The following is a 26,847-nucleotide window of genomic DNA, read 5'->3' on the forward strand; positions in this document are numbered from 1 at the left end:
GAGTAACTGAAACAGCATGGTACTGGTACCGAAACAGATACATAGACCAATGGAATAGAACAGAGGCCTTAGAAATAACACCACACATCTGAAACCGTCTGATCTTTGACAAACCTGACAAAAACAAGAAATGGGGAAAGGATTCGCTGTTTAATAAATGGTGTTGGGAAAACTAGCTAGCCATATGCAGAAAATTGAAACTGGATCCATTCCTTACACCTTATACAAAAATTAGCTCAAGATGGATTAAAGACTTAAATGTAAGACCTAAAACCATAAAATCCCTAGAAGAAAACCTAGGCAATAACATTCAGGATATGGGCATGGGGAAAGATTTCATGACTAAAACACCAAAAGAAATGGCAACAAAAGCCAGAATTGACAGATGGAATCTAATTAAAAAAGAGCTTCTGCACAGCAAAAAACAAAACGCAGTGAACAGGCAACCTACAGAATGAGAGAAAATTTTTGCAATCTATCCATCTGACAAGGGGCTAATATCCAGAATCTATATGAAACTTAAACAAATCTACAAGAAAAAAAATCAAAAAGTGGGCGAAGGATATGAACAGACACTTCACAAAAGAAGACATTTATGCTGCCAAAAACATATGAAAAAAGCCCATCATCACTAGTCATTAGAGAAATGCAAATCAAAACCACAATGTGATACCATCTCACGCCAGTTCGAATGGCCATCATTAAAAAGTCAGGAAACAACAGATGCTGTAGAGGATGTGGAGAATTAGGAACACTTTTATACTGTTGGTGAGAGTGTAAATTAGTTCAACCATTGTGGAAGACAGCATGGCAATTCCTTAAGGATCTAGAACCAGAAATACCATTTGACCCAGCAATCTCTTTACTGGGTACATACCCAAAATGTTATAAATCATTCTATTGTGAAGACACATGCACACATATGTGTATTACAGCACCATTTAGTATAGAAAAGCCTTGGAATCAACCCAAATGCCTATCAGTGATAGACTGGATAAAGAAAATGTGGCATATATACACCATGGAATACTACGCAGCCATGAAAAAGAATGAGTTCATGTTGTTTGCGAGGACATGGATGAAGCTGGAAACCATCATTCTCAGAAAACTAATGCAGAAACAGGAAACCAAATGCCACATGTTCTCACTCATAAGTGGGAGTTGAACAATGAGAACACATGGACACAGGGAGGAGAACATCACAGACAGGGGCCTGTCGGTGGGTGGGGATAAGGGGAGGGATAGCATCAGGAGAAATACCTAATGTAAATGACATGTTGATGGGTAGAGCAAACATGTATACCTATGTACCAAACCTGCACGTCTGCCCATGTATCCCATAACGTATAGTATATTTTTAAAAAGACACACAAAGCATCTTAGAGGTGAACGTGCTTTTGAATATGAGTATTTTGTTTTTATTCTTGCATTAACCAAGCATTCACATTTTACAGTATCAGTCAACATGCAATAAGCACATTTTAGAATGGGCTCTGACCCAGCCTGTGGAAATCACTGATACTCAAAGGTAAATAACAGTCCTTGTGCTGTAAGAATCTCTGTTAGGTAGACAGAAAGTGCAATTTCAGGTCATTGAATAATTGAACTCATTAAAAAATAAAAAGACTAAATATTATTACTAAGCATGCTTATGTAGAGTCTGAATTAATGGGAAATGTTCATTAGCTCATGCTGCCTCACTCTTTTTTTCCTTTCTGGTATATGATTTTATGACCAGCAATATTTTGATATAAGTGCAATGTAGATCACATATATCATTAACATTAGAATCGGCCCAGCTAAAATGTATTGTGAAAATCAGCATCTGGGCAGAACCTTCAACCTTTACTGGGAGAAAGGAGGAGCATCATCTCACAATAATTGCACAGAGCACTCTTTCTGTGGGGTTTTAAAGCTCAATTTAGTGACTAATTCAGACACTTACTGAAGAAATAAAGGTCTGTTTTAACAGTCTACCTGTGATTTCTGAGTTGGAGTGGGAAGAAGTAGTATGCTGGAATTGCTCTTTTCTTCCTCCTTCCAAGAAAAGACATGAGGTAGGAAAAAAAATGCCATTTGTTATTGTTATCTCCACAGCTGCACCATTGTGTCTAAACCTGGTGCAACAAAGGTCTCTTCCAAGTGCATGTTTAACTTGTTCTTGTTTGTTTTGCTTACTTTTAATAAACATTGTCAGGGTTTACAAGCTCTGAGAAATAACACAATCATTACAATTGTAGTGAATAAAACCATTCATTCACTCACTTATATTCAATCCCTGCTATTCAGTGCTCTGTGACATAAACCAAATAAATGCTACCATAAAAGTAATGTTGTAAACATTCATGGAATAGTCTGAGTAGGGCTATGATGCTGTAATTTACTTTCAAAGCCATATATTTTAAAATTCAGATTAATAATTTTAAGCTATTTATGGAAGCCCCCTTTTCAAATACTTGTACGTAGGATGCCAGGTAGGACCTTGAAAAATACATACAGGATTTCATTGGAGAAAGTGATGTTTTCTCCAGAGCTTGCTCAAGTCTCAATTTCCTAGAGTTATTTTAAAGTTTTAGTTCATCCTAAAGTGACTTTTTCTCATTCTTGGAAAACATTCAGCCAAGTCAATTTTTTTTTTAAAGATAAGATTGAGCTATATCTTCATACAGTAAGGCCCAGATAACTTTGCTGAAATAATTTGCAAACAAACATTTTATTCATTAAAATAAATTTTGTTATATAAAATGTACATTCTAACTAAAATATTTGAAAATGTTTGTATGCATGTATCCCAAAATTATAATACTGAAACTAAATTTCTTATAAAATATTCCATTTTCATGGACTCTTGTCATACATTTAATAATGACCCATTGACTTTCCTTTGTATTTCCTTCATGTATTTTGTTAATAGCTTACTAGATGGTGCCAGTTCCAGTGTTTTAGTGAAATTTTCATAGCTACATTGTTGAATGTATACATTTTGACTAGAATGGTCTATTGTAGATGGATCAATCACATCATTCAGTGCTGATAGCAAGTTGCGTTCTTATCTTCACATCATGTGATGTATATTCCTGGAAAGTACAATTCTGGATAGCTGCATTGAGGAAGAATAGAGTTAATACATCTCATAGGCAAAATACCTTATGAGAGGCTTCCCTAAATACTTGTTATATGTAAAATAGAATTAATAAACAATAGTTCAATGGACCCAAATATAGCTTGTACTGAGAATAATAGGAAACATTAAATGGAAATAATTTTTCACTCATTGAAACAAAAGTATTATTTCTGTAAGGAAAATTTAATATTTCTTTCAACAGAAGAAGAAAATCTGGAATGATTAAATTAGTTAAAATATATATACATATATATATATATATATATATATATATATATTTTTTTTTTTTTTAAGGTGGGGTCTTGCCCTGTCGCCCAGGCTGGGGTACAATGGCACAATCTCAGCTCACTGCAACCTCTGCCTCCTGAGTTAAAACGATTCTCCTGCCTCAGCCTCCTGAGTAGCTAGGATTACAGGCGCCCACCACCACGCCCAGCTAATTTTTTTTATTTTTCATAGAGACAGGGTTTCATCATGTTGGCCAGGCTTGTCTGAAATCCCTGACCTTGTGATCTGCCCGCCTCGGCCTCCTAAAGTGCTGGGATTACAGGTGTGAGCCACTGTGCCTGGCCTAAAATCTATATTATACTTGAAAAAATTGCTATTGAATTACTCCACTGTAATGTAAAATGAAGAGGTAAGTGTGGGCATACCACAGCTGCACATGGCTTGTTACAAGCCATTTTTAGGCAGACTGGTTAGCCATCACTGCCTAAGACTGATGTAGAAATTTACAGAGTTATACTTGTTCACTCAATATTCTGCACAAGTACAGTGAATGAGGCGTTCTTAATCCAATTTCCCTTGAAGTTATTACATAGGATATAAATAAGAAAAGCTATTGTTATTGTTGTTGTTTTCCATCATTGGAAATAGTCAAATCAATCTGAGGCAGAGTGATAAGAAGCTGTACTTCTAATAAAAGTCAGAAGATTCGTGGGTAGAAAGCACTCAGGGAAAGTTTTTCTTCAGTGTTTATCTTAAATCTAGGCCTTGAACTACATTTTGTTGAAGATGACAGACATCATTACAGTAACTCCGAGGGTTCCCCATGCCACGCCACACCACGCACATTCTTTATTTTGAGCACAAAAATTCATGACATTAGAAAAGCAGCTATTAACTATATCATAGAGAAATGGGTGAATTAAGCTACATAAAGAAACACGACAGAAAAAATAGTAAGCTGCAAAGTAAATGCTGGACCCATCCCACTGTGACTGAAAAAGCTAAATATTTTAGACTCTAGGTGCTTATTCTAGTGATTTTTTTTGTGATCACAGTCATTTTGCTCCATGTTCAGATCCATCAAAATGCCCTCACAATTACCAGGGTATGCATTCATTTTTAGCCTACTCAGGTACTGCAAACTTTAGAATTATCTGCTTCCTGAGGGAAGTGTCAGATGAGTTTATGCGACAAAACTTAACTGTTACCTGAATTTGCTTACGTTTCTCTGCATTGACTATCAGTATTTATGCTTATAAAATTTGGAATGCTTCTATTTCCAACGTCGAATCACAATTATAATAGATAAACTATGTCATGGACCGAATGTGTATCCCTGAACCAGGACTAGGCCCCTCACCAGATGCTACATCCCCTGGCACCTTGATCTTGAATTTCCGCTATCCAGAACAGTGAGGAACACATATTTGGGGTTTAATTCAACCAATCTATGTTACTTTTCTTATAGCAGCCTAGACTGACAAAAATATATATAAAATGTTATTTGCTTGCATGCTAATTAAAAATTAAGCAGATTTTAAAATTATAAAACTGTTATCTGTGAGGATTTTCTGCTTGTTTTCTTTGTGCATGTCCAGGGGGAGGAAGTGAAGAAAAATGTTTGAAAGCTCAGCAATGACTTGACTTTTACCTTCTGAACCTTTTATACACGTTCATCTTATAGAATATAAAGATTGGAAGACTATTAACTCATCAATTTATTTAAAACATGCTTATGACATACTTAAGATATGCTAGGCATGTTAACAAACTGGACTTCCATGAGTTACGACCCCATGGACGTAACTCCCTAATTTCCTGGGAATCAGCAGATGTTCAACAGCTAAAACAATGTAAAATATTTAGTCTTCTGCTAGAATTCATTCTGTGCGACTGTGCTACAGAAGAAACATTTTAAATAAAATGACACTTCTTTTGTTACTTCCCAACACAAAGTCTCCTGGGCAGACATCCTAGATATTCTAGTAACTTAGTAACATTGAGGACAGGGCCACACATTCAAAAGCTTGCATGGATGGTCTAGGCATGTTAATATGTCAACAGGTCACATACTCTACCGTTGCAATTTGCGTATTACAGAAGGAGGAATTTCCTTTAAGTTTTGTAACGTGTAAAGCATTACATCACTCTTAGGTTTTATGTTTTAAGGAAGGAAGGTTTTAATTGTTTTAAAGAGATGTGTCATTGTGTTTAACTCATATATAAGGAAAGCACTACGGTTGGAGGGAAGATGTGTGGTAAGAAGTGTCTGTCTGTGGGGCAGGGCAGGCATGGCCAGCACAGGTGTACTGAACGGGAGAGCCTGTGCCTTGGCATTGTTGTATGTGAGATGATCATTGTTTTTTCTTTCTTTCTTTCTTTCCTTTCTTTCCTTTCTTTCCTTTCTTTCCTTTCTTTCCTTTCTTTCCTTTCTTTCCTTTCTTTCCTTTCTTTCTTTCTTTCTTTCTTTTTCTTTCTTTCTTTCTTTCTCTCTTTCTCTCTTTCTCTCTCTCTTTCTCTCTCTCTTTCTCTCTCTCTTTCTCTCTCTCTTTCTTTCTCTCTTTCTTTCTTTTGAGATGCTCTGTCGCCCAGGCTGGAGTGCAGTGGCCGGATCTCGGCTCACTGCAAGCTCCGCCTCCAGGGTTCACGCCATTCTCCTGCCTCAGCCTCCCGAGTAGCTAGGATACAGGCGCCCGCCACCGTGCCTGGCTAATTTTTTTGTTTTTGTATTTTTAGCAGAGACTGAGTTTCACCGTGTTAGCCAGGATGGTCTCGATCTCCTGACCTCGTGATCTGCCCGCCTCGGCCTCCCAAAGTGCTGGGATTAGAAATGTGAGCCACCACGCCCGGCCCATTGTATTTATTTTTTAAGAGATTCCAGATACCCAGATTCATGAGACATCTCCCAAATTTGGAGTTGGTTAATACAAATGAAACGCTGTTTAAAACACCATAGGAATTTTCACGTTGCATGTGAGCGCTGCCATATCTACAGGATAGACTTTGCCTATCTGTGACTTCTGTTTCAGAAAGCAGTTAATTTTTTTTAATTTTAATTTATTTTATTTATTTATTTATTTATTTATTTTTTTTTTTTTTTTTTTTTTTTTTTTTTTTTTTTGAGGCGGAGTCTCGCTCTGTCGCCCAGGCTGGAGTGCAGTGGCCGGATCTCAGCTCACTGCAAGCTCCGCCTTCCAGGTTTACGCCATTCTCCTGCCTCAGCCTCCTGAGTAGCTGGGACTACAGGCGCCCGCCACCTCGCCCGGCTAGTTTTTTGCATTTTTTAGTAGAGATGGGGTTTCACTGTGTTAGCCAGGATGGAATTTTTTTTTTATATAAACGTTTGTTTTTACTATGAAGGAAAGGACGTTACTTACTGACACAGATTTTTGTGCACATTTTGGAGGCATTTGAATTCTTCCTGGTATTCTAACATAATAACTGATCTGCTGTATTTACTTATATGATAAACGTTTTAGGATATATGTTGTTGACTCTGCTAACAGCCTCCAGCATGCATCTGTCTGAAGGTCAGGGTCGGATTTCTGGCTGATGGTGTTCTGGGCCTGAACACCCAGTGGCGTGACCTGCTCTTGAGTTGGATCTCCTTAGATTCTGACCTTTCTGACGTGTCCTAGGTTTCTGAAATGAATGTTTTTAAAGGTATTATTTCAATAGTCTGGATATGCTCATTTTTGTTCCATTTCGTATGTACTTACTTAATAACGAAAGTTATCTTTTCTTACTGACTCCAGATTTGTTATATGACTGAGAAGATTTCTGATGAAGTCAATCTATACAGTTTGAATTGAATTATAACCTCAATTTCTTCTGATTAGAGAAATAAAATAAACAAATTGGGGGCTAGGTTTATGTCTCAGTCTTTCAGGCTCTGGTACACTTCTTCCATTTCCCATTTCTTGGGGGCCTCCCACTGACCTTGCTTACTCCTCCATTGCAGCTGGTTGGCGTCTCTCTGCTCGTGTAGTTATGTCTGTGTATTTCCCGTGTGGAACACCCATGTGTAGTTTCTTCCAGGACTTAGCTCAAGTGTCTGTTTCTAGTTTCTTCCTGCTGCTCATGCGTCCCTGGATGTTTTCTGCCCTTGATTAGCTATACCTGCTGCTTTTCCTACACTCTTCCCTGCTCTATCAGGGACATGCTTCCATCTTCTTTATGTAATTGACATCTCTTTGCAGACTGTATTGAACATGTATGGCCTTCCTCTTTTATTTATTTATTTTTTGTGATCTTAAAGCTTCCTTAATTCTCTTTGTTTACTGGATGGACATGGTGAGGGAATGGCAATGTCTACAAGCCTGCCCTTTGTGGACAAACTGCTTTGGCTGAGATTCTGTCATTACATATGCACTGTGTGGCTTCGAACAAGTCACTATGTTTCTCTGGGCCTCCATCCCTTCAGCAGTAAACAGGCATGATCATAACCTCTGCCTCATCAAGTCAAATAAGAGAACACAGGTAAAGTGTCTGCAAAATAATAAGCATTCAGTGATAGAGGTCATTCATGGCTCACTGCAGCCTCGGTCTCCTGGGCTCAACGGATCCTCCCACTTCAGCCTCCTGAGTAGCTGGGACTACAGGTACATGCCACCATGGCTGTTTAATTTTTCTATCCTTTGGTAGAGACAGGGTTTCATCATGTTGCCCAGGCTGGTCCTGAACTCCTGGGCTCAAGAGATTCACGTGCATCAGCCTACCAAAGTGCTGAGATGACAGGTTTGAGCCACCGTGCCTGGCCAGAATATTTTTTTTTTTTTTTTTTTTTTTTTTTGAGACAGAGTCTCATTCTGTCACCAGGCTGGAGTGCAGTGGCAATCTCGACTCACTGCAACCTCCACCTCCTGAGTTCAAGCTATTCCCCTGCCTCAGCCTCCCAAGTAGCTGGGATTACAGGCACATGCCACCACGTCCGACTAATTCTTTTTTTTTTTTTTTTTTTTTGTATTTTAGTAGACACAGGGTTTTACCATGTTGACCAGAATGGTCTTGATCTCCTGACCTCGCGATCCACCCACTTTGACCTCCCAAAGTGCTGGAATTACAGGCTTGAGCCACTGCACCTGGTCGATGTATTCATTTAATAATATTTTATTATTAAATCATTTGTAATTCCTGTGAATTGGTATGGGTGGAACGTATACTACACACAAAGCACCGTGTAAGACACATTTAGAACAGTGGAAGACTTAATCTTGGTCCATAGAAAATGTAATAGAGAAAACAGATCTTTGATACGTGAACCTGTTTGAGTCCTGTGAGAAAGAGACACCACTATGGGATTTGATGTCCAAGAGGTTTGCTGGCGAACATCTCTCGTGAAGGACAGAAGCGGAACAGACAGGAATCATTAGGAAGTCTTCAGGCTGCCGTGCAGGTGCAGCACTCTGAACAGGGAGAAGGAACGATGGGAACAGAAGAGTCTCAAAGCACAGTGTTGTCGACTAACAAAAAATGAAATCCTGCTTGTAAAGAATTAAAGTTTGTTTTATTCAGAAGTCTTATTGAGGACTGTAACATGAGGTCTAAACCCTGGGAGAAGACTTTCAGGGAGGCTCTATCATACTGCTCCAGCACCGTGTTTTAGCTCACAGTATATATACAGGCAGCAAAGGTTTCCGTGCATGCAAAATTATGTCAAAGTTTGGGTGTCAGAGGACATTTGGTTATAGGTTACTGAAATACATGTGGTTACAGATTGCAGAAGCATAATTGCTAAGCCCATCAGACGTGATCTTATGTGTAGGAAAAGCTAAGAACTAGGAACATTTATCTTTCGGGAAGAAATACAGTGCCTCAGGCAACACATGTAGGAGACCATGTGCTCTATCCTGTTTTGTCTTCAAAACATCTTTCCAGAGAGCTGCACATCGTCACATAGTCGGGGGCTTTGTGAAATTATGTTGGTAAGAAATGAACAAACATGGCTTCTTAGCTTCGCTGCTGCTGCTGCTTGCCGCATGGACCTGAGAAAGGGCGGTCAGATGGGTACAGCTTCCTCAGCATATGCTGCTTCCTGGAACAGCTTGGAGTGTGCAGTCGCCACCTGGAGGTGGCCCAAGCATGAGACCTCCATGGATATGCAGTGAAGGACCCCAAGGGTGGCGGGTGGAGGTTGTCAAGCACGTTTCTGACCATGGGTTCTCTTGAAGCATAGCCAGGAGGTGCACGTCTTTGACCACCACAGCATGTAATTACAAGGATGGCTGATGTTTTATGATCAGGAAACCCAGGCTCGTGAGAAACCCAAGTTACCCAAACAGGCTCTAGAAAGTTTTCCTGGAGAAGTGGCGTGAAGTGGAGAATGGTAAGATTAATAGGATTTCACCAGGTGAATATAAGATGATGTGTGTCTCAGGTGGAAAATGCACCAGGATGAATGTTGGCTTGGAGGTGGGTGGCAGGTCTTTGTCCATTGAGGCTTTGTTTATAAAGGCAGAAATCTCATCCAAGAGGGCTCACCCTCAGGAATTACCTCCTACAGTCCCTACATCCCAATCCTGTTGCACTGGGGATTGGGTTCCAACATATGAATTTTGGTGGAACAGAAATATTCAGACCATAGCATGGCATAATCCCAGGACTCTATATGACTCATTTTGTGAGATGAGAGAGGGAGGGAGAGGTAGGATGAAAAGTCTGCAAGGGCAAGTCAGGCAAAAGTTTGCAAACCACACTGAGGATTTTGAACTTTGCACAAAGGACAAAGACATTTCTTGGAGGGTTTTAACTTTTTTTTTTTTTTTTTTTTTTTTGGAGACGGAGTCTCGCTCTGTCGCCCAGGCTGGAGTGCAGTGGCCGGATCTCAGCTCACTGCAAGCTCTGCCTCCCGGGTTCATGCCATTCTCCTGCCTCAGCCTCCCGAGTAGCTGAGACTACAGGCGCCGCCACCTTGCCCGACTAGTTTTTTTGTATTTTTTAGTAGAGACGGGGTTTCACTGTGTTAGCCAGGATGGTCTCGATCTCCTGACCTCGTGATCCGCCCGTCTCGGCCTCCCAGAGTGCTGGGATTACAGGCGTGAGCCACCGCCCCCGGCCAGGTTTTAACTTTGAAAACTGTCAGAAGGTTATCAGTCTTGTAAGGCTCATTTCAGATATTGATGGGAATGGATGAGAGAGAAATAAGACCAACTGGAAGAGTTTTGGGTTCAAGCAAGAAGTTATAGTGGCTTGTATTGTTTTAATAGTTTAGGTTGGAACAAATTAGATGCATTTCAAATGAACCTTGTTGTATTTATTTATTTCATTTGAATATGCGATTGGGTTGAAACGTACATGAGTTCCAGGTAGTTCTGCTGGCAAGATAATCCCTTCTGGGTAAGAAAGACCAATTATAAAGGTGATACCCAAGGCTGTGCCTTCATCTTAGCATGTGCACTGATAGCAACTGACTCACTATGTGTGACAGAGCAGGAAGACTGATGGAGCTTCTACGCAGCATCTTTACTCCTCAACAAGTTTACTGACCTTCAGGTATAGGTTACATAAATATGAATTATTAATAACTTTATTATATGCTTGGCTATAGAGGTTATAATTTTATACAACATTAGGGTAATTATGTAAGTTCCTGTGGATGACTTAAAACGCACACAACAAAAGTGAATATCAGCTTCCAAGAACTTAATATGAACTCTCGTCTCTCACCTTTCTAAAGGAATTTTGTCTCTTACTATTCTACTCCAAGGTTATATATTTTAACCAATTCTACATTAATAAAACCTCCAAATGCCATGCTTCAGTGTATTTGGTGAAATAATATATGAAGATTTTTAAAAATATAATTTATAATCAGAATGTGGAAACAGAAAACTGAAAAATCATCTATAATTCCTCAATTCAACTCTAAACTATCATTATTTACACATTTAAGTTTGGACTTTTGTTTTCATTTTAAGTTTATCTAACTTAAGGTCATAAGAGACTACAGACAGCACATGTTCATAAGTTAACAGTAGTAAGACCAGATCTTAATCACAAGCAAGGGCCTATTTGCATATTTAATGCCAGTAAAGTATAAACCTGCAACGGTAGAGTTTTCACTGTTCTTAACTGCTCAAATACAAGATGAGGGCTCCAAAGGGAAAATTTGCAAGGAACTCTAAGCTGAATGCACAATCAAGAAATAATGCTGCCTTAAGCTAACTCAGTCAGGGAAAGTATCAAATACAGGAGCTCAGAAAAAAAAAAAATCATGATCAGTTTAAATCTCTGTTTTTTGTTTTGTTTTGATTTTTCTTTTCTTTTCTTTTCTTTTCTTTTTTTTTTTTTTTTTTTTTTGAGATGGAGTCTCACTTTGTTGCCCAGGCTGGAGTGCAGTGGCACAATCTCCATTCACTGCAACCTCCGCCTCCTGGGTTCAAGCAATTCTCCTGCCTCAGCCTCCCGAGTAGCTGGGATTATAGGCGCCCACCACCATGCTGGGCTGATTATTTTGTATTTTTAGTAGAGACAGAGTTTTACCATGTTGGCCAGGCCAGTCTCGAACTCCTGACCTCAGGTGATCCACCTGCCTCGGCCTCCCAAAGTGCTGGGATTACAGGTGTGAGCCATGCGTCTGGGCGAAATGTCTACTGTTTATTAGGGACTAGTCTTTGAGCAAGGCACTTGCTTTCGGAATCTTCCTATCTTAATCTCAGTGAAGTCTCATGAGAATAATTGTACTTACTTGTTATTTCCAAGTCAAACTGCAACCCTCTGTTAAGCTGATTATTAGATTAAAAAAATAAGTTGTTAGAGTTAAAAAAGATTATTAATTTGAAAAAGACATTTTAAGGATGGTGCCTCATAATATAATACCATGGAGAGTTTTAAGTCATAAAAAAGTGAAGAATCATGTTGTTAGGTGAAAGTCTTCCAAAAGTGTATATTTTGTGTTTGTGGAAGTGGATACTCGCCAGGGCTTCCTTATCTTTACTGACTAAAGTGATAATGGGACACATTACATCACACCATGCTCCTGTTTAGATGTTTTTATAGTTCCTTTTTGCCCACAGATTAACTTCTGATAATGATTTTTAAGGTCCTGAGTGCCTGGGCGTAGTAGGTTTTCAGTGAATGTTTGTGGAATCGATTGATTTATCGCTAAGTCAGTATGATGTAGGGCTTTGTTAGCCTTAGCTCAGTGGTCTGAATTTTGGGTCCGTCAAAGGTAGCTGGTCACCATAGTAAAAATAAGGCCGCCTTATTATTTATCAGCTTTCTGAATAATAGGCATAACCTTTCTAAGATGAAAAATTAAAAACCAAACACATCATCTTTACACTATCTGACTCCCATTTCATTTATAAAAAGAGTGTGACTATAAAGCAGAGCTATGAAACGTAACGAGAAATGAAAAGAAATGTAACCTGAACGTGGGGCAGGGAGACTTATATGCTGTCTTAATGCGGTCAACACCTTTGAAATTGACCCTTTGCTGTATAGAAATTTATTAATATGACCTTTTCCTTCCTTCTGTTGCTTCCTTCTTTCCTCCCTTCCTTCCTTCCTCCCTCCCTCCCTCCCTGCCTCCCTCCCTCCCTGCCTCCCTTCCTCCCTCCCTTCCTTCCTTCCTCCCTCCCTTCCTTCCTCCCTCCCTTCCTTCCTTCCCTCCTCCCTCCCTTCCTTCCTTCCTTCCTTCCTTCCTTCCTTCCTTCCTTCCTTCCTTCCTTCCTCCCTCCCTCCCTCCCTTCTCTCCTCCCTTCCTTCCTTCCTTCCTTATTTCCATCCTTCCTTTCTGGTCTGGGATGCTGCTGCTCCCTTTTCTCCCCGTCCCCCAAACACACCCACATTTTAAGTAAATTAATACTGTTGTTTTTCTGGCTTCATTCTCACATTCATCACAAGATATATTTTATTTTTCAGCTGATAATATTTCTTCAGTAATTTAAATGATAGAATCAATGTGCTTTTAAAAATGTATTTCATTTCCTTAAAAAAAAAAAAAGAACCTCCCAGATTTTCAGATGGATTACTATCCTGTGAATTCTTAGATAATGCTACCAAATTATATCTTGGCATATCAAGGCATCTGCTAGGTTTTCATTTTCCTCTTTTCAGTTAGAACCTAGTGATTTTCTTTGATATCAATATAGACCAATTTGATGCCTTTAGCTTACAAAAACTAAGAAATTCTAGGAGTAGCACTGGGGGTAGCTTTCTGGTAGCAGGTTTGAACTCAGTCTCTAATCCATCACCAAATTCTAATTGATGGAGCTAAGCAGGAGGGAAAAACAAAATTAACCTTTCCAAATCACCCAGGATATGGCAGGGATTGCGTTTTGACAGCATTTTCTAAAGTAGGTTTCATGACCCATACGCGATTGCTAAAAAATCCGTTATAAAAATTACATTTGAAAAATGTTGCTGAATTAATCTCAATTTTAGAAATTCAGAATGCACATTAACTTACATAAAGAAGCGTAAAACAGATATGGGTTGAATCTCACTTATCTGTAATGCTTGGGGCGAGAATTATTTCATACATTTTGATTTTGCAGGGAGTTTGGGATAATGGGTTGCACATCCTAAATCCGAAGTGCTCCAGTGAGTGTTTGATTTGAGCCTTACGTCAGCACTCAGAAAGTTTTGATTTTTTGGAACATTGTGGATTTCAGATTTTCAACTTCGGGAGGCTCATCTTGTGAATATTTTGTGGCAATGTATTTCTACTAATTAACTTATGGAAAAAACTTTTGTTGTTTGCTTTGCACTATTAATATTCTCTCAAACACTGTATGAGAAAAATGAACAAGATTATTTTACCACATACTATTCATTTATTCTTTCCTATTTAGACAAGTAGGTATTTTGTCTCTGTTGTACCGAGAAGGAACTGAGGTTGAGAGATAACTCAATTATTCGGGGTGTTGCGCGAGTCTTTCCTCATGAGACTGTAGCAAGGAATGTGAACACAGTGTGGATATGATCTATCCTCTGTACTCTGGCCTCTCCTTGTAGTCTTGCCAGCTTGCAATGCTCTAAAAATTGTTATACAGTTATTTTTAGACATTTTCATAACCTTAAACATTATTTAAAATAGGTATTGTACACTATTTTACAATTAAAATTTATGAAAATGGTCAAGATTATTTTTAAAAGAAACATAAAATAAAAAGAGTTTTATTTTCCCGGGAGAAATCCTAACTTTTCTGGTATAAAATAAAGTGTGCCTATAATAAAATGTCCTAAATTTGAAAGAATTAATACAAAAATTAGGTCTATACATAGCATACTTATTAAATCTTTATGTCTTCATTATTTTGTTTTTCCATTTGATCCAAACATTCCCTAAGTAAATTTGACAAACTCAAATTTATACTAAAATAATTATATTTTATTTATATTTAATTCATTGAGTATAATGGAAACACTTAGAGGTTCCAAAATATACTTAGTGATAGGAAAGAAATTTTATATAGAAAAAGAAATTCACTTTCTAAAGTAAGGAACTGTTAAAAAGTTTCTTCATATTTTATACAATAAAGATACACTGAACTTTTTTTGAAGAAAGTCTTTTCAGTCTTTTAGATGTAATTTTCATATTTTATAACTCTGACTTAAAGTATATTAAAAGCTAATAGGTTTTCTAATTTTCTTTCAATCTCAGTATTATTTTGCATTTGTGAACTGAAATGGAGCTTTCTTATGGTTTCCCTGAAAGAGTGCAGGCTCCTGTGAAAAATCTTGCCCCTGAAGAGTCTTATTCCTCTTCATTGCTGATTGAATTCTACTGACAAAAGCAGCATTTTTATCATGAAGAATTAAACCATTCCGTAGAGATATGACCGACTGAAACCCAAAGTGAGATATCAGTGATCCTTCCTGGAGGCAATTGTAACAGGAAAAAGGAACTGGGATGCAGATGGAGAGTAGATAACCAAGTGACCAGGCAGGAAGGCCAACTTCATCTATTTCAGAATCGCCCCCTGATGTGCAAGGCCCTTGACAACAGCATGTCCAAATCTGGTCTCTGTGCACATGCACAGGAGAGAAAACCCAAATGACCCATGACATTCCCGATCCCTCTCACGTTCCATCCATTGCCAGGTCCGTTTGTTTTTTCCTTCTGAACATCTCCCAAACATGCCACCGCACATGTCTCTTTTCTGGCATCTTCCCTGCCCAAACAGCCATCTCCTCTCAGATTTCTGCAATAACCCATAAGCTGGTCTTCCTGCACTCATTCTTATTCCTACCAGTCTGCCCACTGAAGTCAGAATGATCTTTTCAAATGTGAAAGTGATCATATTTCACATCGATTGAAACCTTTTAAAAAGCATCCTATCATTCCTAAAAATAAATAGCCAAATTCCTGCCATGGCCTACTTGGAATTGTGTGGGCTGGCTCCTACCAGCATCTCCAAGTCTTACTTCCATGCTCTCCTTCTGGTTCTGTGTTCCTCAGGGGCCCTGGTGGTCCCTCCAGCAGGCCTGACTTACTCCATCCCACAGGAATTCTTTGAGTTTTGTAACCCTCTGCCTGGAAGACAGCATCCCACATCCGTAAACACTGTCATCACCACCTGGGCCTGGCAACCTTCTATTTATCTTCAGCTTTTAACCCTGTCACTGCTTACTCAGAAAAGACTGGACTGCCTCAACAGGGAGGGTTGCTGCTGGCTCATGAGTTTCCCTGGCCAATGACTAGCACTCAATAAAGTTAGAATAAATCTATACAAGAGTAAAACTTGCAAACCTAATTTTTACGAATTTATGATGATTCTTATCACACTGTTTAATATTTATGGTAAACGTTGACTATGGCAATTTAACAATAAGGTAAAATCAACACATCCAGAGAACAGCGTATGATATTTAAGTGTCACATACAGCTTCACTGTTAACTTCAATACAACTTAACCTGTTACTCCAGTAATTTCTATAAAGCCCTGAATTAAACAGGAAAATTGTTCCAGGTTCTCAAATTTTTGCATGAATATTCTAATATTAAAAAGTGACTGTGGCTGGGTGCAGTGGGTCATGCCTGTTATCCCAGTACTTGGCAGGCTGAGGCAGGTGGATCACCTGAGGTCAGGATTTCGAGACCAGCATGGACAACATGGTGAAACCCTGTCTCTACTAAAAATACAAAACTTAGCTGGGCATCGTGGTGCATGCCTGTAGTCTCAGCTACTCAGGAGGCTGAGGCAGGAGAATCACTTGAACCTGGGAAGCAGAGGTTGCAGTGAGCCGAGATTGCACCACTGCACTCCAGCCTGGGTGACAGAGTGAGAGACTGTCTCAAAAATAATAATAATCACGATTGTTTCCAGAAGTGACTAATATAATAAACATGTTGGATTACAGAATATTAAAAACCTGAACTTTAGTACTGATAAGACCACAGGGATATAACGTGGAACGCTGGGCAGTTAGATAGCGAGGTCTATTAGGCTTTGGCCCGACTGTCTCATGCCAGCAGACATCACCCTGATAGGCTAAAGGGAGTCTTTCACATTGAGGTCAATTCCAGCTGAACCAGTCACCAGACTTTTTGTGCTTGTTTCGGGCAGCTTGTTTGGTTTATGCTAACCCAGTCCTATGTCATCCCAGCTAACCCAATCATGTCCCTTGTAAACAGATGATCCGGAAGTCTTCTCATGGCAGACAGAGGACTATTACATACATTACTCTGAGCAGTTAGAAATATTCTGTACACTAATAGCATTGCCATGAGGCACAATTAACATCATTCTAGAATCCTAAAAATAGTGGGAAATGTGCTCAAGATAGTGATGATCTCACTGATGCTTTTCATGCTATGTTGGTAGAGCTAAGTTGGTTTTTCAAGTGCTAGATCAAAAATAATCTAATTTAGAATGTTTAATGTGTTCTTAAACATGACAGCTAAAAAACAAATCACATAAAGAACATCAAAACTCTTTTTAACCAGCCTCTCCCTCCTTTATTTTTGAATAGAATGATTTGCTTTCATTTTGTTTAAAAAAAAAAATCAGTTTATCAATGCCTATCAGGAGTAATTAATGAAAATAATACACAACGAAGCACCCTTACCCAGAGCTGATATATGAAATCTTAGTCTTTGGAGTGAAGTGGAATAAGGAGCTCTTACACTTATGATGGCTGCAGACTGTCCAGCTTTTAGAGCTGAGTTCCATAGTCACACATGTGAAACATGGGAAAGGGAGGTGGCAACTGAAAACATTTAAAGCAACAGGGAGGTTGTCACAAGGCACGGGGCTCATAGATACCTAGAAAACTGTCTTTGAAAGAAGTAGTTGATCCCTAGAGAGTGGTGTTATTTTAACGTTTTGAAAATGTGAGCTTATTATTAACGCGCTTCATGTTCTGACTCAGCGAAATGTCACGAGGCAGCCAGCATACATGAACAAGGTCCAAGAGAGCAGAGAGGAGATGGGAGGGAAGGCCTGGCCCTTTTGGGGAATAGGAACTTGCCATCTCACCTGTTCCCAGGGAAGAGGTTTAAAAGAAGAGCTTCGCAGCTAGATTTTCACAAGCATCCAGCTAGAGCGTAATTGCAATGGGCTGTCCTGTGATGTAGGTGGGGTTAGGTGTGTAAAGCCCTTTACCACACTTCTGAGATGATGGTCCAAACGACGCCTATCTAGTTTCACTTTAAGTGTTAAAGCTTCTGAGCATCTTGTGATGGGGGAATAGACCTGCATCATTAAGATAGATTGCTGGGCTTGGTACCTCAGAAAACAGCTTTCATATTTTTTTTCCCACATTGAAACTCACCGTGATTCCAGAAGTCCATTTCAGGAGAACCAGATGCCCAAGATACTGACGCTTCCCAGGGAATGGAGGGCTGACTCCATTAATCTTCTCCAGAGTTCTGGATATATCTGGGCAGAAATTTCCCACCCAGTAAATCTGTTCTTGGTACCATTTCTCCATTTCTACACCTTCACAATGTTGAACCAATAGGAGGTGGGGGTGGATGCAAGACTTTGAGACAGGATTTGGGATTTCAGTAGGCTCTTCTTTAAAGTACACAGAAACCAAAAGTAAAAAATGAATGTGAGATTTGAGTGTAGGGCTCTGCATAAAGTTTCAGGGAAGGATTTTCTCAGGTCCTTCTGAAGCAGAAACACAGCAGATGAGTTACTAACCTTGAAAAGGAGGTGCACATAGAGACCAAACCACAGAGAATAGCATGCTTTGTATCTCAAGATTGAAAAACAAATGATGTTTAAAATCCCAATGCATGTTAGATTTTGTGCCTTCTAAGACACTCCATTAATGTCAGTGCTAGCATATGTCAGTTGGTTATTTCATTCAATTGACAGTAAATTGATTAGTAAGTTTGAAATTGAACTGTTAAAGCTACTTCTAGATCTTTTAGGTTGCTAAAGAAAGTGACCAGCTAGGAGCAGTGGCTCATGCCTGTAGTCCCAGCATTTTGGGAGGTAAAGGTGGGCAGGTTGCTTGAGTCCAGGAGTTCGAGCACACTTGAGCAACATGGTGAAACCCCATCTCTACAAAACAATACAAAAAAAAAAAAAAAAAGCCATATGTAGTGGCATAAGCCAGTAATCCCAGCTACTAGGGAGGCTGAGGTGGGAGGATCATTTCAGCCTGAGAGGTTGCAGTGAGCTATGATTGTACCCCTGGACTCCAGCCTGGGAGACAGAGCGAGACCCTGTCTCAAAAAAAAAAAAAAAAAAGTAATTGATCCTGAGAAGTGTTGTGACCAACATTGTCTTGTATGTTAAACTGAGAAGCCTGGATTTGAGGGCAGCATCTTGAGTCTGGGGTGACATGGTGGTGCCTGGAACCTGCAGAGAGTCGGCCGGGGAAAACCATAGGGATGGTGGGGTGGCCAGCATTCAATTTCAAGTTGTTTTTCTGCAAACTAAAATATCACCATCAGGTCAAATCCTTTGGAAGAATGAGAGGATCTAGGTGAAAAGAAAGGACAGGGGTCCGTGTGGGGGTTGTTGGGGAGAAGAATGAAAGATAGTGGATGAAATGGTGTACATACCACACCAGAGGCACTCAGCCAGGGGACCAGGAGAAGTCACGAGACTGGGTTTCACATACAGCCTTGAGTCAGTTGGATTTTAAATATAAAAAGATACCCTGCCCCTGTGTTAGGGGATTTGCAGTGTCATAGGAGAGTTGGTGGAGCTGGTGGACATTTCTGAGCTGAGTCTGTGGAAGGTAAGATACACAGGATCTCTACATATATGTTGCCAGCCCCAGGTCCGTGTCTCTTTAGGTAATTATAACCACGTTCTATTTTAAAACATTCAAAATAGTGAACCTAGTTTTGAGAATTTGTGGTAAAGGACTACTTCAAAAGGCAGGATTTTATAAATACTGACACAAATTTGGGCAGCCTTTGTTTAGTTTGTTTCTTTTTAATGAATTCGATGAAATGCTCATACTCAGACACTCAGGAAACTAACTTGAGCCAAGTTCTGGGTCTTCATTTTCTAGTATGTAAAATGATAGGATCAAAGTATTTCCAGGAGAGCAACTAGTTTTCCATTCCTGTGTTGACTTGGATCAGTTGGCGGAGGTCGTGTAGAGCACTGTGTTGAGAAAGATGATGAAACTGCCTCCAGGCTCAGAAGAAAAAATTGTTAAGATTGATTTTAAATATGTGACACTGTGGACTGGATAATAGACAAGGTGAGTTAGGAGAGTACATTCGTCACCTTTGTCTAGGTAAACTGTTAGAGATCCTTTTAAATACAAACCTCTATGGTTTTATTACCTATATAAAAATCACCTGCTTTCATGGTTTCTGGCTTTTAAAAAAAGTTTGAAAAAATAAACTTGATCCTGCAAAAATAGGAGTTTTTGGTTAACAGCTTCCACACAGTTAAAGATAGAGGATAAGCTGATACATCAAAGTGACCTAAAAATGCAGTGCCTTTAGTTTACTGTTTCTTTAACAGCCGAGAAGTGAGTCATCTAAGCTGGTGGAGATGTTCGGCTTTCTGTGCCATCTAGGGACCAGATTTGTGTGTGTGTGTGTGTGTGTATGTATGTGTGTGTGTGTGTGTGTGTGCTTCCTGCAATGAAATGTGTTGTATTCCTCATGATCAAAGTTGGCCCTGAAACCACAACCATGGAAATGAGAAGCAAAAGTGAAGGCTAAGAAATATCCTTCCGAGAGGTACAGGGAAAGCTGCATACAGCACATCCCAGGAAGTTCTTTCGCTGAGACCTTAGTCATGTTGCCACACCAAGTAGAAAAGGAGAGCTGGGGAAAAGTCTGTTTCTAGCTGAGCCAACCATTTCTACCCAAACATGGGGGTGTTCTAAAGATGATAAAAAAGAACGCTGCAACCACCTTTCCACTCCACTCTTGTCCTTGATTAACAGAAATGTGACTCAAAAGCTACCATTGTAAGAGAGTGTTGAAAATGGCCATTCACCTACGCCTAAGTCATATCTTTATGTCTTTTTTTTTTTTTTTTTTTTTTTTTTGAGATGGAGTCTCACTGTGTCACCCAGGCTGGAGTGCAGTGGCTCCATCTTGGCTCAATGTAACCTCTGCCTCCTGGGCTCAAGCAATTCTCCTGCCTCAGCCTCCCAAGTAGCTGGAATTACAGGTGCCAACCACCACACCCAGCCAATTTTTGTATTTATTGTAGAGACGGGGTTTTGCCATGTTGGCTAGGCTGGTCTTGAACTCCTGAGCTCGAGTGATCCTCCTGCCTCGGCCTCCGAAAGTGCTGGGGTTACAGGCATGAGCCACCATGCCTAACCGTTCATGTCTTTTTGTAGATCCAAGAGTGCCAGCATCAAGTAATGTGGGAGGCTGTGCACATGACTGTCTGTCTTTCGGGTAAGGAGGAACTGCAAAATTATCTGTAGGTTAAGGAGTTGTTGGAAGAGTGGGAATCAGTGGAAACCTATTTGCCAGAGGCAATTAAAAGAGCAAAAGAAGATGGGTTGAAATAAGTCACAATTAGAAAACTGTTACTGTGTTTTGTTTAGGTTAACCAATATACCCCATTATTAGGGAGTCAGTTTTCTTATTTCTGGAATAGTTTATTTTTCCCTTTTCCTTCCCCTCTCGTTCCAAGTCGCCTGGATGTTTGGTTTTCCATTATAATTTCTTTGGCATTCTGGAATATGGTAGGGTTGAATTACATTGCTACCAATGGAATAATTTCCAGAAATCAAGACAACGGGGAGGACTCCCCTTGACTCAGTCTATGTAAGAAAGACAGTTGGGGCACGATGCTATTTTTTTAATGACCACTTTTATTAAATCAAACGTATGCAAAACATTAAATGAATGTAAAAAGACAAAATATACTTAATTATTCATAATCAGATAAACAGAAATAAAAAATACAATTTCGTCTCCAAACTTTATGCAGAATTCACTTACATAGATCAAATATGGAGGTAAAACAAATTTCCCAGGTAACAGGATTCTAAATGTATTTTAAGGTACAGAGAAATACTTGACCTCCTCTGCACATCACATATCCCCGCAAGACCAAGGCAGTATGCTCTCCATGTATCAGGTTGTTGTGTGGTTTCACGTGAACTAATAGGAAGGCACCTGGGAATGCAGCTGCTTTCAAAGCGGTTCTGTAATTACCTTGACAATTGGAGATCAGTTAAAAAACAGAAATGCTTTGTAGATAGGTAGATGGAAAATCAAACACCTAATTGCGATGATTTTTGAAATCATTCTATGGGGGAAAAAAGCCATTTGCATCTATTACTAATCAAATCATATTTAATTATATATTTAAAAAGAAAAGCTTGTGCATTGAATTCAGTGTGAAATGAAAGGCATTCATTTTTTAATTTTTGCATGGCATTTTCATTCTGAGGGCTTATGTCTTGCTTTATATGAATGCAATTACATTGATTTCATATTTATATGAAAGTCGGGAATGTTATAGCATAACAAAGTAATAGACTATGCATCTAAATGTACAACATAAATATTCAATGCACAACAAAATATGATAGAGTATTTGCTTCTGTGGGTGATATTATTAAAATAAAAATGAGACATATACATGAGTAAATAAAGTGAATCTTTTTCAATAGTTTTCATAAAAATAACTATTCATTTTCATACTCAACATTTTTTATTAAATGCCAATTTCTGATGGCGCTATGTCAGGCCCAACGTAAGCTCTTGTGGGAGTCTCCAATCCTAGACATTTAGTACCACCCAAAACAGCATCATCATCAAAGCAAATCAACTGAGAACAAGCTCCAATTCTTTCTTTACATTGTGCCTTTTATTTAATATATTGCAAGGGTTGGCTATAACCCACAATGTTTTATAAAGGGAGTACTGGATTGCTTGGGAGTGCCTGGCCTACATTTGCTCAATCAATGTAATTACCCTTCCTTTGTTTTCCAGACCTGAAACAAAATTGTTTTCTCGGCCTTTATTTTGTCATGGCTGAATTATTGCTCAGATTTCTTTTGGGATATCCAGTCCAGTCCCCATGCAACAACAAAACCTAACCATTCTTGTTTCTCTCTGCCACATTAACTCTCTATTTTCTTGAACATTAAATTTCTAGGGTACAAGCGTTTTCATTCAAAATTCCTTGTATCAGAATAATCTGCTTATAGCTTCTACTCTAGATAAGAGACTTTTTAAAATTTACCATTTCTCATACAGAACTAAATCATTCATTTTACATCCATTGAGTATAATACTGTAAGTCTTCCTAATTGTGGAAAAACAGTAAAGAATGACACAGGCATTCCTTGAGAGATAGATGATGGTTTATCCAAGGGTCTACAAACAGGTCAATACAATGAGAGCAGAGTTGGAGTAGGGACCTGGTTAAAAAAAAAAAAGACCAGAAATGTCGGCTGCTACATATAAATGAAAGTTTCTGTTTTTTCTTTTTCTTTTTGTTTTTTTTTTTTGTTTTTTTTTTTTTTTTTGAGACGGAGTCTCGCTCTGTCACCCAGGCTGGAGTGCAGTGGCCGGATCTCAGCTCACTGCAAGCTCCGCCTCCCGGGTTCCCGCCATTCTCCTGCCTCAGCCTCCCGAGTAGCTGGGACTACAGGCGCCGCCACCGCGCCCGGCTAGTTTTTTGTATTTTTTTTTAGTAGAGACGGTGTTTCACCGTGTTAGCCGGGATCGTCTCTCGATCTCCTGACCTCGTGATCCGCCCGCCTCGGCCTCCCAAAGTGCTGGGATTACAGGCTTGAGCCACCGCGCCCGGCCTGTTTTTTCTTTTTCAATCTGATGCTAGGAAGTTGTATTTTCTTCTAAAATCCACTCACAAATATAAAAGAAGAAAGTACTATTTTCAGGTACGTGTTTTAGAAAGTTCACTGCTGTGGCAACATGGAAAATTGATTGGAAAATTCAAGCCTAGTTATAATGTTTTTACATTTAATCATCTGAATGATGAAACACCCAGACTCAGCAACCGGGGGAAGAAAACTAGAGGCAGAACCCAGGCCTGCTGGGTAACTGGGGCCTATAGCTTAAGAAGTGGATGGGTTGGGATAGAGACAAAAAAAAAAATAGCAGGTCTGATGAAATGATTTAGAAATTGGTCTGGGGGATGCATATATTGCATTTTAGGTGACTAGGAAATATACAAATGGACAAGTCCAAAAGGAAGTTGGATGTATGAATTTGGAGCTCAAATAAGCTGTCTGGGTATGAATTCTAGATAAGGATGTAGGGCACAAAGGGTGATGCCTACTTTGTGTGTATGAATGAGGCTATCCTGTGGGTGCAGAGGAGAATCAACATCTCAGGGATGGTGTGTTAGGGATCTCCAGAGAAAGACAGCTGGCAGTGCACAGATAGGATATACATATATATGCATATGCTATTATATGCAACTATAAATATAACTATATGCATATATTTTATACATTATATACAGCACATATAATTTACATGCATTCACACATACATTTGTTATGAGAATTGACTTACCTGTGGTTATGAAGACAGAGAAGTCTCATGATGGGCTGTCTACAGGCTGGAGATCCAGGAAAGCTATTGGTGTAATTCAGCCAAAGCCAAAAGCCTGAAAACAAGAAGAGTTAGTGGTCCAAGTCCTGTCCTGAGTCTGAAGGCCTGAGAACCAGAAGGGCTGATGTCCCGGGGCAGGAGAAGATGGAGGTCCCAGATCTGGAAGAGACAGAAAATTCACTATTTATCTTTTGTTCTTTGCAGCCTGCCATGGGTTGGCCAGTGCCTGTGGAATGGTGAGGTAGGGTCTTCACTCAGTCTGGTGATTCAAATTCTAATATCTTCTGGAAACACCCTCATAGACACACTCAGAAGCAATCTTTTACCAGCTATCTGGGCATCCCTTACCCTAGTCAAGTTGACACAGAAAATTTACCATCATAAATGGTCGGAGTGGAAAAGATAGAAAAGAACACGGAAAGATCCATCCAGAGGGGAAGAAGTGGTGGGAACAGGGGCTTGTGGTCTTGTGCAATGAGGGCCAAGACCTATAGATATGACAAGGACATAATAAACTGAAAAGTGTTCATTGGGTTTTGCTTCTAGAAGCCCTTGATGAGCTGAAGAAAGTTTCAGTGGAAATGTTTCCATTTATACCTGCGTGGGGGTGTCTGATGAAGATGACTTGCAGGTGATAAGTGGAGGGCAAGCTGAAAAATCTCTGTAGATGCAGCTGTGGATAGAAGGCGGTGGGGAGGTGGTCATAAGAAGGGGATTCAGGCTACATGGGAGAAAATTTCTTACGGAGAAAGAATGGGCGTGAATATGATTAGAAGATGGAGAAAAGAAAGAAAAGAGAGAAAGAAATGTAAAATAGGGAAAGAGGACACCTGTTGAAATGATCTTCCTAGAAACTCTCTCCTGTGTGGCCTGGCTGATGAGCTGGTTTGTTCTTCAATGGGTTTTAACATGGTATGTGATTCCTGGTACAGACACGTTTTTCCACGGATGACTGTGAAACTGAGGAATTTGCTATCGGGTGGCATCAGCTTTAACAGAGAAAATAGAGAGCGTGTCTCACTGTACATTGGGAAACTCCTAGGATGTCTTACTCCTAGCCGCGAGCCAGCCAATCACTTGTCCTTTAGCCAGGGCTTCTGTTGCCAGCATCACCGTGACCCAAAGAACCTTTCGTTTTTGTGTTATATTTTTATATGTGTAGATTATTTCATATTGTCGTGAGATCTACCCCTTAGTTTATTTGTAAAGATATCTTGAAAAGCAGTTAAGTACCCCCTTCCTATTTTCACCTCTCTCCTAATATATAGGACTTTTATTACTCAAGGCAGACATTGAACGTTCATTGATTGAAAACTCCGTACTTGGGGAAGAATAAAACGAAATAATAAATATTTATGAAGGGCTTTTCTGGTGTTAGAAACTTGAGTCATTTTGCACAAGTATTTTATCTTTCACTGAGAAAGCACTGTGAAGTAACTATACACTACTGTACCTCCCATTTTATGACTAAGAAAATGCAAATTCCATTGTCCAGGTTCTCATAGCTATTTCTCACAAATAGGATTTTTAAGAAAGGTCTGTTTAACTTTAAAACCTGTGCTCTTTCCAAGTTACTATGTTCCCTCTTAACATGGCTTTTATATACATCATATATATGTGTACACACACATGTATATTGTTTAAATGGGTGTATGCATTCAGATACGTGTGTGGTAAATATAGAGTAAAATGCATTACGAATATGCTTATAGATAACAAATGGCATATTATGCTTTTAAACTTCTCATATATATTTCTGAATTTAAATGTAAGTGGAACATTAAAGACCAATGTGATAGAGAAGATTCCTTGCTGCTTATTCAATTCAGTTTCCGGTTTTTGGAAGCCGTGAAGCATTAATGTGTTACAGGTAGCTTGATTCAAGTGTTTGGTCTATAAGTGAACAGCAGTGCTCCCCTTAAAAAATGGATTTGCTCTAACACTGAAACGTTGACCCATGCCTGAGAATGAATTTTCAAGGATCCATTGTAATACATCCTGGCTTAAAGCTGGACATCAAATTCATGAATGCATCTTACCAACTGTAGTTAATTGTATTATTTTATTTATGGTTGAAGATTTGTGTATATTTTTAAGTTTAATGTATAATTTTTTCCTTCTGTGTCCTCTGAAACCTCATAAGTACCTTTTTTTTAATTATATTTTAAGTTCTAGGGTACATGTGCACAATGTGCAGGTTTGTTACATATGTATACGTGTGCCATGTTGATGTCCTGCACCCATTAACTCGTCATTTACATTAGGTATATCTCCTAATGCTATCCCTCCCCCCTCCTCCCTCCCCATAATAGGACCCAGTGTGTGTGATGTTCTCCTTCCTGAGTCCAAGTGATCTCATTGTTTAGTTCCCACCTATAAGTGAGAACATGCGGTATTTCGTTTTCTGTTCTTGCGATAGTTTGCTGAGAATGATAGTTTCCAGCTACATCCGTGTCCCTACAAAGGACACGAACTCATCCTTTTTTATGGCTGCATAGTATTCCATGGTGTATATGTGCCACATTTTCTTTTATGTATTTATTTATTTATTATTAATATACTTTAA

At 39.3% G+C, this 26,847-nt stretch overlaps 1 protein-coding gene and 1 long non-coding RNA gene across 3 annotated transcripts in view; one reads left to right on the top strand and one right to left on the bottom strand.

Annotated features, from left to right (window-relative positions):
* LOC139355626 (uncharacterized) overlaps positions 1 to 17,434 on the bottom strand; it is a 38,790-nt gene extending 21,356 nt beyond the window's left edge. Inside the window, exon 1 of the long non-coding RNA XR_011606415.1 lies at positions 17,369 to 17,434. This is a non-coding gene — a long non-coding RNA (uncharacterized lncRNA). The remainder of the gene's footprint in view (positions 1 to 17,368) is intronic.
* The window catches only part of LOC139355625 (CUB and Sushi multiple domains 1), a 2,038,620-nt gene that overhangs the window by 413,804 nt on the left and 1,597,969 nt on the right, over positions 1 to 26,847 (top strand). The window lies entirely within an intron of this gene.

This window comes from Macaca nemestrina, chromosome 8 (assembly GCF_043159975.1).
Source record: "Macaca nemestrina isolate mMacNem1 chromosome 8, mMacNem.hap1, whole genome shotgun sequence".
NCBI lineage: Eukaryota > Metazoa > Chordata > Mammalia > Primates > Cercopithecidae > Macaca > Macaca nemestrina.